Source organism: Portunus trituberculatus, chromosome 11, assembly GCF_017591435.1.
Source record: "Portunus trituberculatus isolate SZX2019 chromosome 11, ASM1759143v1, whole genome shotgun sequence".
Taxonomy (NCBI): domain Eukaryota; kingdom Metazoa; phylum Arthropoda; class Malacostraca; order Decapoda; family Portunidae; genus Portunus; species Portunus trituberculatus.
The window spans coordinates 1,757,364-1,771,602 of record NC_059265.1 but is presented as its reverse complement, the minus strand read 5'-3'; the positions used below and the strand labels follow the sequence as shown (position 1 = coordinate 1,771,602).

The following is a 14,239-nucleotide window of genomic DNA, read 5'->3' as shown; positions in this document are numbered from 1 at the left end:
CACACCCTGTGTTCACCACATTGACCATCAATTGGCGCGGTCTCATGGCGACCCCTCCTTTATGGCTGTTAAGAGCCTAAGGCTTATAAAGGCTGAGCTCCGCCTCCTCACAGTCCGGGCGATGGAGGGGTCCGTTGCGACCCTCTGAGCCCACCACATGGGGGCTCTGGATAACTAAGTCCACTAAGATCATTGGTCTAGCCGCCAACCATCTAGGGCGAAACGCTCACCACAATCCATCCCCCTCGGACCGGGACCAAGGTCTCGATTTCGATGTTTTGCCTATGTTACTATCTTTATATGTGTTTGCATATATTTAACAAGACTATGCTATTTATTTATCTGTATATATATATAATTAATTTAATGGGTATATTGCATATAACTATGTAAGGTATACCACCCTATAAAGGGTATAAAAACTATTAAAATTATAAAATGAAATAAAAATGAGTTCTGAGGGTGGGGGGATTTAAGTGGGAAAAAAAAAAAAAAAATGCACTAGTGACTAGAGGATAGAGGTTTGAAGATTAGTAGAAGCAACACCAGTACCTTCCCTTTAATGCGGTAGATGGTGGAGATGATAGGAGTATAGATGGGGAAGCCATTAAGAGAGTTACTGCCTTAATTCCGATATCTTGGATCGCATGTAACTATGAACGGTGAACTACATGTAGAAATAAACCATCGGATTCAGTGTGGATGGAATTCCTGGCGAAACTATGCATAACTTCTAAATATTACTGTTTTCTGCTGCTATAGATAAGGCATTGCTAAAAACCTTACCCGCTACATATCTACAACTGTCTAAAAATTCTACAAATTTATCCACCCAATCTACAAATGGTCAATGAAATACACTACACCAGTGATGAAGATCTGTGGCCAACCTTCAGAACTTCATTGGTACGTCCTCTTGTTCATTTGGCAACACCGGCAGTAGCAGCAGTCTGGTGTCTATTGTATGTCATGCACGCTCACTCCAAAAACTTGCCTCACTTCTTTGGCGTTAGTAGTACTGGAACAAGAGATGGAACAATATTGAAATGGCGTTCTCCTCAATGCCTGTTGTCTTGTGGTACACAGGGTTGGGGAAGGATTGTGGATGATGTAACGATAAGTATGGTATATTAAGGAGAGCCAAGGTGGATCGGGTTTGCGTGGGTGGCTCTGTAGGCCTAAGGAAGAAAACTGCCGTACCAAACCCATAATTAATACGAGCGGAGGAACTTTATGAGTAGGGATTCTGGAATGTTGAGCATGGTAGAAATATTAGTGTTAGCATGAAGTGTACTACAACATGTATACGGAGGAATAGAATAAGGAAGGCAGGGTATTTAACATTGCGTGAATTGGCACGCGGGGCAGTAGATTTGAGTGGGGGCAGGAAAGGACGCGATCTCGGAAGAAGGGAGTGGCACTCTCTACTCGGACATTGGTGGGGTGTGGACGCGTCACGGTGAGCGAAGGTCTCTGATCAGGTGGGTAATGTGATCAGGGCAGCGGAGTTTCGTGTTAATATAATCGAGGGTGTCATTATGTGGAGTTAAGTGGTGTATTCAAGTGGGAGAGTGTGTTAAGGGTGCCTCTCGTGTTTCTCTGTTGTTGGTTCAGAGTGCCGAGTCACTTTCATCGTTTTTTGTTCGAATGTACTTTACTATATTTGAAATATATGTAAAATTGACTTGAAAGAGACTTTTCCTTCAATGAAAATCCCAGCCCGTGTGGTACAATGATAACACGTCGACGAATCTTCAACAACTTGACAAACGTCTTTAGAGCAAAAATGTTGCAAGTGAAAAAAAAAAAGATAAATAAAAATCCTCTGAAGTATGAGTCGACTAACTATACAGTATTGGAATATTTTCAATGTGTCAAGAATGATTTGGGAACTGTTTAAATTTTGGAGAAATCACATGCACATCTTAATTACGAGATCTTAGCCACAGAACAACACAGCAAAAAGACATACACAGCAAGACCCCAGAGCATAAAGGAGTGAAAAACTATTTGACTTACCCCAATAGCTAGACAAAGAACCCCAAGGGAGCCCAGCACAACACCCACCACCATGCCAGCTTGGGGACTTGACACTTCAATGACCGCCTTCTCCTGACCGTTGCTGCTGCTGGGAGGATCGAACACTGTTGAGGGGATGGTTCCACAGGGAGAGGATCTGGGCGACTACACGCACCCGTCAACGTCTGAGGGTGGAGAATTACACTCTCAGAAACACAGATTTATTACAACTTAAGGATAGATTTACACGCTATCAAGGAACACATTCAACAATACGTTGAGGAAAACTACAAAAAATATATATCAATACTCATGACAAATGCATATGGCAAGATTAAATTATACGTAATTATAAAGAACAACCTATCCGTAAATCACTGATCTTAGTAATACTTGTGAGACAAAATGCATGTTCATGTATGCCAACAATAACAAAATACCACACTACCTTCTTTAGGCTGCTGCTAAATGAAGAGGTGAAAGACTGACAAGTTTAAGAAGACAGACCGTAGAGTGACATTGACAGTTCAGGGAGGCCTCACGTTCACACTTGAACACACCTTGCAATAGTGTGAGTGACAACCACCACCACTACTACTACTACTACTACTACTACTACACTTAACAACTACATACTACTTGGTACTAATTTACTGGCTTGGCAGCAAGACACACCGCGACGCACAGCTGGTGATGTGTGACTAGCCAGCATGCTCACTACACTCCCTCACTCAGAAGATGGCGTCTCCTAACAAGGAACGTTATCTTCATTCACTAAGTGTTTCTCCATGCATGGTGAATTCCAGCATGGAGTGAACACGTTGGTCATTTCCTCCTTAATGCATAAACGATCATGATAGGTGACAGGAATGATGAGTGATGAGCAGAGGACTCGTGTCCCGAGAGGTTTTTTTTTCATGTAGGAAGAGCGCCAGCCAAGGGCAAGAAACAAAGAAAAGATTAAAAAAAAGGCCCACTTGAGTGCTGGCTCTCTAAAAAGTGGAAAAGCGTAAGCCAAAACTAGGGAGCAAATGCCTCGATATCTCTCTCTCTTCAAAGAAGACAAGTCGTAAAAATTCGGAAATACAGATGCAAGTAGGGAGTTCCAGATTTTACCAATGAAAAGGATGAATGATTGAGAGTACTGGTTAACTCTTGCGTTAGTAAGTTGGACAGAATAGGGATGAGAAGAAGAAAAAAAGCCTTGTACAGCGAGACCGAAGGACGAGGGGAGGCATGAAGATAGCAAGATCTGTAGAACAGTTAGCATGAAAAAAGCGATAAGAGAGAGAGAGGAGATTCAACAACGGTGAAAAAGAGGCTGAAGACAGTTAGTCAGAGGAGGAAGTTGATGAGACGAAAAGCTTTTAATTCCATCCTATCTAGTAAAACTGTGTAACTGAAACCCCCCAAACATGCGAAGAGTTCTCCATAGACGTGCAGATAAGGCCCTTATACAGAGTAAGCAATTGGAGGGGCAAGAAAAACCGGCGGAGATGCCTCAGAACGCGTAACTTTTAAGAAGCTGTTTTAGCAAGAGATGAGATGTGAAGTTTCCAGTTAAGATTATGAGTAAAGGACAGACCAAGGATATTAATTGTGGAAGAGGGAGACAGTTGAGTGTCACTGAAGAAGAGCAGGATACCTGTCTGAAAGGTTGTGTTGAGTTGATAGATGGAGGAATTGAGTTTTTGAGGCATTGAAAACTACTAGATTGTCTCTGCCCCAATCAGAAATCTTAGAAAGATCGGGAGTCAGGCGTTCTTTGGCGTCCCTGCGTGATCAGTTGACTTCCTGACGGGTTGGCCGTCTCTGAAAGGACGTGGAAAGATGTAGGGTGGTATCATCAGCGTAGGAGTAGATAGGACAAAAAGTTTGATTAATTAATGAATAATAGAAAGAGAGAGGTTGAAAAGACAGAACCCTGAGGAACTCCATTATTAATAAATTTAGGAAAAGAACAGTGGCCGTCTACCACAACAGCAACAGAACAGTCAGAAAAGAAACTTAAGATAAAGTTGCAGAGAAAAGTATAGAAGCCGTAGGAAGGCAGTTTGGAAATCAAAGCTTTATGCCAGACTCTATCAAAAGCCTTTGATATGTCTAACGCTACAGCAAAACTTTCACCGAAATCTCTAAAAGAGGTTACTTTCCTCTCTTGGTCTACACTCTCCTCTTTTAAATTCTCTATGCATATGAACACGGTATATTCCATTCACAATGCTTCTATCACAACTTCTACATATCACGGTTTTCTGCTGGTGTAGATAAGGCATGGCAAAAACCTTACCCACTTCACATCTACAACTGTCTACAAAATCTACAAATTTATCCACCCAATATACAAATGATCAATGAAATACACTACAGCAGTAATGAAGAATTGTGGCCAACCTTCAGAACTTCATTGGTACGTCTCCAAGAATCACTCTCTTGTTCCTCTTCTTCTTCCTCCTCCTCCTCCTCTGCCTCCTCTTGTTCCTTTGGCTACACCGGCAGTAGCAGTCTGGTGTCTGTTGTACGTCTTGCACGCTCGATCCAAACACTTCCCTCACTTCTTTGGCGTTAGTAGTACCGATTCCTGAAATGGCATCAACATTAATAAGTCCTGAAAAAAATAACAAGAAAGTAGAAAACCTTTTAAAATGAGACACGAGGAGATAAAAGTGTAATAATGTACAAACCACAATACTCACATCATGGTCACTCAACACTTTATTCTGGGCTTGCTTCAGTGTAGTCATACAACTGTGGGAAGAATGTAATACATAGGAATACATAGGAAAGACGAGTGACAGGAGGCCTTGCGACCTATAACGAGGTCACTCGTTTACTAAACTACACGTACAGAAGCTACATACTTACATACAATACCGTCCCGTTCAATAGTGCATGCAGCCGCTCGCTCCCTCCTCCCGTCCTTCTCAATGCCTGCCTCCCGTCCTCCTCAATGCCTGTTGTCTTGTGGTACACTGGCTGGGTTGGGGAAGCTTGCGTGGATGATAACACGTCGACGCATCTTCAGGAACCCAACAAACATCTGTACACTGAAAATGTTGCAGGTGAGATGAAAAAAAAAAGTATGAAGTATGAGTCGGCTAACTTTGTAGTAATGGAATATTCTCAGTGTGTCAAGAACAATTTGGAATAGTTTAAAGTTTGAAGAATCTCACCCACTGCTTAATTACGCCATCTTTGCCACAGCACAGCCACAACACATCCAGAGCAAGAACCCACAGTATAAAGAAGTGAAAAACTATTTGACTTACCCCAACAGCTAGGGAAAGAACCCTAAGGGAGCCTAACACAACACCCACCACCGTGCCAGCTTGGGGACTTGACACTTCAATGACCGCCTTCTCATGACCGTTGCTGCTGCTGGGCGGATCGAACACTGCTGAGGGGATGGTCCACAGGAGAAGATCTGGGCGACTCCACGCACTCGTCAACGTCTGAGGGTGGAGAATTACACTCTCAGAAACACAGATTTATTACAACTTGAGGATAGATTTACACGCATTCCAGGAACACATTCAACAATACATTGAGGAAAACTACAAAAAATATATCAGTACTCATGACAAATGCATATGGCAAGATTGAATAATTATACTTAACCATAAAGAACAACCTATCCGTAAATTGCTAATCTTAGTAATATTCGTGAGACAAATGCATGTTGATATATGCCAACAATAACAAAAGTACCCTTGAATACCACACTAACTTCTTTAGGCTGCTGCTAAATGAATGGGTGAAGGACTGATAAGTTTAAGAAGACACACCGTAGAGTGACATTGACAGTTCAGGGAAGCCTCACCTTCACACTTGAACTTTCCGACACGAGTCTGTACCCTGCATGGCCGGCACTGGCAGAAGTATGACTCTCGAGTGTTGATGTAAACAGACTCACACACACCCTACATTCTTCTCCCGACACTCCTCAATGCCACACAGCTGCACAAACTCATCCTGCCACAAGAAAGGCATTTGCTTCAGTACTGTCAAGTTGTGATTTTGTATTGTACTGTATACAATGTAAGAAAATCTGCAACTTTTATATGAAACAAAGGAGTTCAGGGCATGAGTTAAGCCTTGTGTGAGATACTGACAAAAGCAAGGCCTTATCCTCACCTCTCCGTTACTGCAGCAATCATTGATGCCGTCCCACATGCGCTGCTTAGGTATGCCACTGCCAGCACTGTGGAAGAACTGACTGAGTGATTGACTGACTGACTGATTGTTGTTGCACTTCCGTGCGGGGGTCGTCTGCAACTCTGCCACTATTCCACTCTGAGTGAAATGCTGGCTTTGTATTTTAACAGCACTATTATTCATGGTTTAGACTATCGTAAGGTAAATTTAGATTGACTAGATGGTGTTTTAAGAGAGAAAACCCTAGCAGTAAGTTACCACAATGCAGTTCATCTTAGCTCTCAGTAACCGACAAACAACAAAATTTACACTCCCACACAGAACGTGAAAGGTCCTCATTAATGTTGCCTACAATAAGCAAGGTTGCTCAATTTCATCCACCTCTATGTATATTGCGAATCACATTAAATATTTGTTATTATTTTCATCTTAATGTTCTCCGGGTTATGTACTGTGAATTAACCCCACCCACACACAAACCTACCCACTCAACGATCACTTCCAAATTATCGATCGTGCCTACAAAATACCAAAACCATAGTTCAGTTTACTGTCCATATCAATTTGGAACACTGCCCAACCTGTTATATTGGTCAACAATTTGAAATCATCGAACCTATCTTTGTCAAATCCCCTTGGATACTGCCAACATGAAAAACATCAAACATACCAGGTGAGAATATAAGCAAGAAGGGACAGGCGTGGGAACCTGCTGACGTAACGCGTCGTGATCTGACAGTACCTATCCTCACTCAAAGAACGGTAGTAGTAGTAGTAGTAGTAGTAGTAGTAGTAGTAGTAGTAGTAGTAGTAGTAGTAGTAGTAGTAGTAGTAGTAGAAGAGAAGGAGAAGAAGAAGAAGAAGAAGAAGAAGAAGAAGAAGAAGAAGAAGAAGAAGAAGAAGAAGAAGAAGAAGAAGAAGAAGAAGAAGAAAAGAAGAAGAAGAAGAAGAAGAGAGAGAGAGAGAGAGAGAGAGAGAGAGAGAGAGAGAGAGAGAGAGAGAGAGAGAGAGAGAGAGAGAGAGAGAGAGAGAGAACAAACAAATCTTAACAGAAAAACAAGAACAACAACAACAAATACCACAACTTACTTTACTCCTATACCCAGGGCAGAACACGGAGATAAAGGCTTGCCCGACTTTAGTGAACAGGGGCGGGCAGTCAGCGTGGTGCAAAGTGTAGGTTATCTGCGCCGTGAATTGACCGCCCACAGCCTCCGCCACGTCCACCTCATTCTGCCTGTCGTCACCTGGGAACGAAGCGGGTAACCAATGATGAAGGACACTTGTTATAAGGGCCCACTGACACTGAGCTAGCCTGTTGAGAGCCTCAAAACATACTGAAAAACCCAAACCCTCTTAAAAAACTCAATAACATCCCAAACACACTAAGAAAACACAGAACAGGTTAAAATATCTCCAAAATCACTAGAAACACCCAATATTTACTGAAATAACCCCCACACACACACCCAAAAGACCACTAACACCCCCCCCACAACTTATAACATTCATAATAAACCCAAACCACACTCAGAACACCAACCAACCCCTCAAAGCTCTCCCAAACCACACTCAAACATGCTGATACTCACATACACCTCAATCCACACTCTCAAAATACGTAAAATATACCTAAAAGATCTAACATATACTGAAAAAAAAGAACCCCAAAGCATACTTATAACACTCAAAACAGCCTGCAACACTAATGAACAAGCTTAAAATACCCCAAATCTATCTCAAAACCAACAGTATGCATTATAAAGAACCTTAGGATTAAAAGGGACACTTACCTAAATATTACACCTTGGCTTCTTCTCCTATTCCACCTTTATTTCTCATTTTTTCTTCATCCTTCTCCATTGATACTCCTTCGTCTTCCTCCTACTCCTTCCATCCACGCGTCTGAGCCTAGAAACACATCAAAACACTAGATATTAGACAAAATATTCAGGAAATGGAGGGTGACTTAAGTATTATGGCTTTCCTGCTGTTCCTTTTCCTCTTCCCTTTCTCCTCTTCCTCTTTATCCTCCTTTATTTCAAGTTTCTTCCTCTTTCTGCTACAATTATCTATACACCTGAACCTAGAAACCCACGAAAACACGTAGAAATCACTAGTTATTAGGCAAAATATCGACGAACTGTGGATTTGGAAAAGTGGCGCCAGCCTTGGGCTATGGTGAGTCACTACCTGGGTGGGCTGTGGTCACCGGAGAGAACGGGAACGGGGGTGACTCGGCTAAATTACGTAAATCATTTGATTTCAAAAATGACTTTTAGAAAAAACGAAGCCACAGACAAATGCTTGTTATTTTATGACGTGATAAATACTTAAACTAATTTTCAAAATATCAAAATATCTCCAGCTTAACTGGTTTTTAAAAAAGGTCTAAATTAAGTACGTTAAAAGTACAAAAACATTTTAACCCATAAATCTCTTAAAACGTCCTGTAAAGTCATGCCATTTTCACTTGGCAAGTATTTTATCACACTTCTGGGAGTCTGAGCTATCTTTTAGGGCATTCTACAGCGAGTTGGACCGAGAAGCAGAAACGTGAGCAAATAAAATAATGAAAAATAAGAGCTTTTTTACAACAGCCCCAAACACCATTTCAAAGTCCACATATTTCACTCATTAGATTGATTTCACACTTAAAAGAGTACAGGCACTCTTTTGCTACCATAAAGGCCCACTTATACCTTGAAAAGAAAAAGCTCAAAACTCCAGGTGGGAAATTTTGAGCGTTAAAAAGCCTGTAACATACGCCATAAAACACCACTAAACGCCACATATTTACCCAGCACAGACGCGGAACACACTTCAAACACAACGAAACATTTATAGAAACCATAAAAACATACCATGGAAGCGCAATATTACCGTCAGGAAATATTCGAAAAAAAAAGTATTTGACCCAGCAGGCTGGCGATAGAAGGGTGATGGCGTGGGTTGGGTGATGGCTAGGGGACCGCCTGGGGGAGGTGGCCCGGGGAAAACCCCGGGAACAGTGGCGGCAGGACATCCATATATAGTCTTTATCATCTCACCAAACTAAAATTGAGCCACAGAGAGAAATTTTGACTAGATTATATGAAATGTTAGACTAGTGGCTGCATTCTGACACATGTTTGGCCTATGGTAAATGAAGGAAACAAATATGAGAGGGTAATACAGACGCCTTGCTCTTTTTCATGGTCCTTATACCATTACTTTAAAATATTTGCGTACTGTTTTCACTCTCATATGTAAAGAAAACCTAACCTTAACTGAATATCAATATAAAAAATACCTTTAATAGACGAAGATTAGGCAGTGTGGAGTGTTGCGGTGAAGGCTTGCCACTACGTCTCTTCCTGCTGGTGCTTCTTGAAAACTGTCGGTAATATAGCAACTCTTGAATTTAATGTGTGTGTGTGTGTGTGTGTGTGTGTGTGTGTGTGTGTGTGTGTGTCCGGGTGTGGGTGTGGGTGTGCATGGGTCAGTATAGACCACCACCACAACTGTTTTCACCACCACCACCGCTAAAAGACTACTGCCGTAGCAAAAGGTTGTCTGTGAAGACAGGACGCATGTATATATGTTTATGATAACTATCTGTTACTAAATCTCTTATTAATGAGACGCTATGCTTATACAAATACCACATGTTGATTTATTGGTTATTGTGACATCTTCCTCTTCGTTATCGTGTCCAGCTTTTGTTATTTGTCAAAACAGGAAATATTAAAGTGTATCTTGTTGTACAGCGAGTGTTGGCAACTCCCGCGAGGCAATAAACAAGGTGCTTAAAAGGCAGACTGTACTATTTTTCTCATTCTCTATTTCTACCGCCTGATATACGAGCATTTCTGACAATAAACCAGGGTGACAGGACACTAAATAGAGGAATATAGACTTTTTTTTATCTACATACACATCTATATTGTTAATTATTTACGAATTTATTGACTTATCTATCTGCCTGCCTATCCATCTATCTGTTTGTTTTCCCCACTGTCCATTTACATACATATCAAGCAACCCATCAAATTACCCGCTTATCCATCTATCTTCACACAAGCATATAAATACCAATACCACCACCACCACAACCACTGCCATTCCCGCATCTCCCCACTTTCGCCCTCATGAACGGGAGTGTGTCAGTGATAGGCGAGTGACACAACGGCTCATCAATTGCATCGCCAACCTTCGCCTACTGTTTCGTGTCAACCAGGGAGTTCCTAACGACACATCCCTCCCAACCTACACGCTTTCGGACCCACGTAGCACGGGCGTTGGCGTGGGTGGAATCGTGGGTGACATATACGTGGTGTCAGGCGCTTATCCGATTCCCTTTGCCACTGTCGTCTTCATTGGTTCTCTACACACTTGTCAGGTCCCTACACGTGCACACTCGCGTACGGCAACACGTGCCTGGCCACGCGCACCACATACCTCCTACGGTACACTTCTAAGCGCCTTCGTACCGCGCGATGCTTTTTTGTGCCAAGGACAGGCATCGTTTGTCAAAAAGACAATCAACCAGTGTGTCAGACAGTCAGTTAGTCAATCATTCAGTCATTCAGTCAGTTAGCCAGATAGTCAGTCATTTAGTTAGTATTTTATTCATTTAATCAGTCAGTCAGTCAGTCCAAATATCAGTCAGTCAGTGAATCTATTAGTTAGACAGGCAATCTATCCATCAATCCATCAATCTTTCAGCCACTCAATCAATCAATATTCACGATGCAAAACAAGCAAACACACCACCAATAGTTACCACCACAATCACCACCACCACCACCAATACACAGCACACTGACATCATCACCACCAACACTTTCTAAAGGTGTGTACACACTTACTGAATTTCCACGCATCGTTTCATCGTTGCGTATCACCTTATAATGCGTTACGGTGCAACAGGTTATTGTATCCATTTTTGCCTATCCGCGTGGTGTATCATCGTTGAGTGATGCAACAGTGTCATTCAGTTTGTTCCTGACCGTAGCCATGAGTGCAAATGTGCAGTTGTCTGTGGCCACGTTTAGTTTTATTCATGAACATCAAATCAATAAAAGGAAAAATGAATGACGGAGTTGGTGGGTGTCTACACTCTATGTATGTGTAATGAAACAATACTGTGTTGACTGACTTAAAATTCCAGCATGTGACGGAATTGTATCAAAACGTGACAAGGATACACACAACTGATTTTGTGGTTGTCTGCAATTTGGGTCAAAATTGCAAAAAATATTCATGCCCGTCCACGACAACACTGAACATGCAACTCGACGATCCCACGCTCCTTATCCACACACACACACACACACACACACACACACACACACACACACACACACGAAGGTTAGTGACTTGTGTATCATTCCTTTGAGATGACGCCAAAATACCGAAAAATGGCGGATCGAACCCGTTGCGTAACTTTGTGTCATATTTTGACACGCAACGGTGAAGCACTATCCTGTCAACACTGCTACGCAACGGTGATCCGATACGTGGAAATGAAACAAGAGTGTACACGCCTTAATTAAAACACAAACAATATTCATACACAGTGTTACACCCGCAACCCCGACCGCCGCCCCTCCACCGTTCGTCTGGTCCCTCGGCACGCAGGGTGTCCAGCCAGACAGCCGAGGTGACTCTGGGCGGCGGACTAACCTTCCTTCAAGACGTGTTTGTGTCCGTGGTGGAGGAATGAACTGATGGTGGTGGTGGTGATGGTGGAGGACAGGATTCAGAGTGAGTGAGTGAGTGAGTGAGTGAATAAGTGAGTGAGAAAGAGGACAGGAAAGAATAGAAGAAAGATGAAAAATAAGAATATCTTATCAGAGCACAACATTTTTCTCCTCTCCCCCACCAGGTCTCGTGTCTGGTGATGAAATGGACGTAGTCAGTGGTGGTGGTGGTGGTCAGTTGCCAAATGAAAATATTCTATGTCACCAGCTCCTTCAAGGTGCAGTCTTTTCTGAGGAAGTGTTTGAGCTTGGAAAACCACAGAGTGGAGTCCTCAGTCCAATATACACATGCCCAAAGGTACATACACAGTATGTGTGTATGTACCTTTTTGTAGTGTGTTGAGTCAACACTTATAATAAAGGTAGCAGAAAAAAACAATGGTTTATTTGTTTTTATTTCAAGTTTAGTATCTAAATATGATATTTCAACAATAATGAATACTTCAATGTATTAATCATGCTGTGTCTCATCATAATTGTTGTTCTAAAAATGTTGAAGACCAAACTATAAGTCAGGGTACTCTAGTCTCTCAATCCTAATGATATCCAAACTGTAAGGCAAACTGTTTGTGTCTTACATGATAAAGGTGTTAACCTCAGGCAACACACAAACAAACAAACAAACAAACAAACAAAGGGCTCTCACAAAATAATAACAAGGTGGGAGGCACAACTTAGTCTGATATGTGTCTTAACCCTTAATTCTCTTCCAAAGGGATTACTTTGAAAAAAGTGAAAAAGTTAAGCAGTGAAAAATTGACATTTGAGTAATTATCAGGATAATGGGTAGGAATGACGTGTAGGAGGGGCTTACTTTCACAGAACACAAAATACTTGAGTCACTAATGATTAGAATGGAACACACTACACAGCTTGTTGAGTGAATTTCAGTTTTTTGAAGCATACACAATAAATGTAACAATCAAAAGAAGTAAGGTATTTATACAGAGAAAAGTAAATTGGTGTACATGCAGACAAAAGCTACATAGTTGATCACATCAAGTACTATGCAAGATGCCACAACAGAGCGTACACCATTACCACAGACCTCAGACATTATTACCATTATATATCAGCGTTCAAACTAACACAATAAGCATATCACCATTCAAAGTTACAAAATAAAAGATGCATGTTTAAGCACCTAGAAGCAGGTGGGGGTGGTTTTGTGGGAAGACCCACGTGTTTGTAAGCCCTAGCTAGCTACACCCAAAATATCACTAAACAGTATGTATGGAAAGCAGAGACGTCACACAAGCATTAAGCATTTGAACACATAGCTAGGTATCCTACATCAATGCAAACAAACAGGTTTACATTCACAACAAAAAATCATACCATTGTCTTTCCATTCATGAAAACCAGTTAGACCGGCAATCAAGTGTATTTGGTCAAGGATATGAATGTAATGAGTGAGGAAAGCAAAACAATGTCAACAAAGCAATACAAGTGTAATAGGAAACCCTAAAGGTAATAACATTCACTTGTCATGCACAAAACTGTACTACTACAACACAATGCACACTTTAGTATTGCTTCAACCTAAATCAAGCAAACACCACCATAGATACAACATACCACTAATTGTTACCTTCAAAAAAAGTATTCATGCACCACACACTAACACAACACAACACTTCACAATAAACATGCTATACACAAAATAGATGACATACCTTTTCCTTCACAGGCCATATTGAAGCTCAAATCAATACAATATCATAACAATATACAGTAAGTCCTCGTTATACGGTACATGTGCGTTCCTGAAAACCTTAGCGTAAATCAAAATTACCGTATACCGAACCCATTACAACATGTAATAGTAAGAAATGCGTTCCGGCACGTCAAAAGTCACCCAGACACAATTGAAAGCTACACCAGTTTCTTTGCAGACGACACAAAACTTTGGAAGAAAGTTGGCTCGCACGATGATGGTGGAACTCTACAGCAGGACTTAGATAGACAATGGGAATGGAGGAAAAGATGGGAGATGGAATTCAACATTAACAAAGGTAGCATAATGGAATTTGGGAAGAGCAAAAATAGGATACAAACTTGGAGAAGAGAAGATGAAGAAGGTGGAAAGTGAAAAGGACCTGGGAGTTCTCATAACAAAATGTCCCCAATAAACATATCAATCCAATTGTTGGTGAGACCTACAACTTACTGACAAATATTACCATTATATTCACATATATTGATGAAGATATGGTGGAAAAGTTATTGCATCCTTGATCAGACCACGACTGGATGGAGTATGCAGCAGTACTGTGGTCACCTCACACCAGGAAGAATATCACCAAAATTGAAAGGCTACA

The 14,239-nt window shown here is 41.4% G+C and overlaps 1 protein-coding gene and 2 long non-coding RNA genes across 3 annotated transcripts in view; 1 reads left to right on the top strand and 2 right to left on the bottom strand.

The window, feature by feature from the left end:
- Nucleotides 1-14,239, top strand: part of LOC123502283 — a 277,707-nt gene that overhangs the window by 164,401 nt on the left and 99,067 nt on the right. The window lies entirely within an intron of this gene.
- On the bottom strand, nucleotides 1,386-4,540 carry LOC123502342. The gene is made up of 3 exons (XR_006673959.1): nucleotides 4,414-4,540; nucleotides 3,665-3,831; nucleotides 1,386-2,204 (listed from the first exon to the last, which is right to left on the bottom strand). It is a non-coding gene; the product is annotated as an uncharacterized LOC123502342 (long non-coding RNA).
- On the bottom strand, nucleotides 5,435-11,916 carry LOC123502319. Its single transcript, XR_006673931.1, has 8 exons — nucleotides 11,732-11,916; nucleotides 9,467-9,550; nucleotides 9,058-9,228; nucleotides 7,968-8,085; nucleotides 7,264-7,421; nucleotides 6,154-6,220; nucleotides 5,840-5,991; nucleotides 5,435-5,471 (listed from the first exon to the last, which is right to left on the bottom strand). It is a non-coding gene; the product is annotated as an uncharacterized LOC123502319 (long non-coding RNA).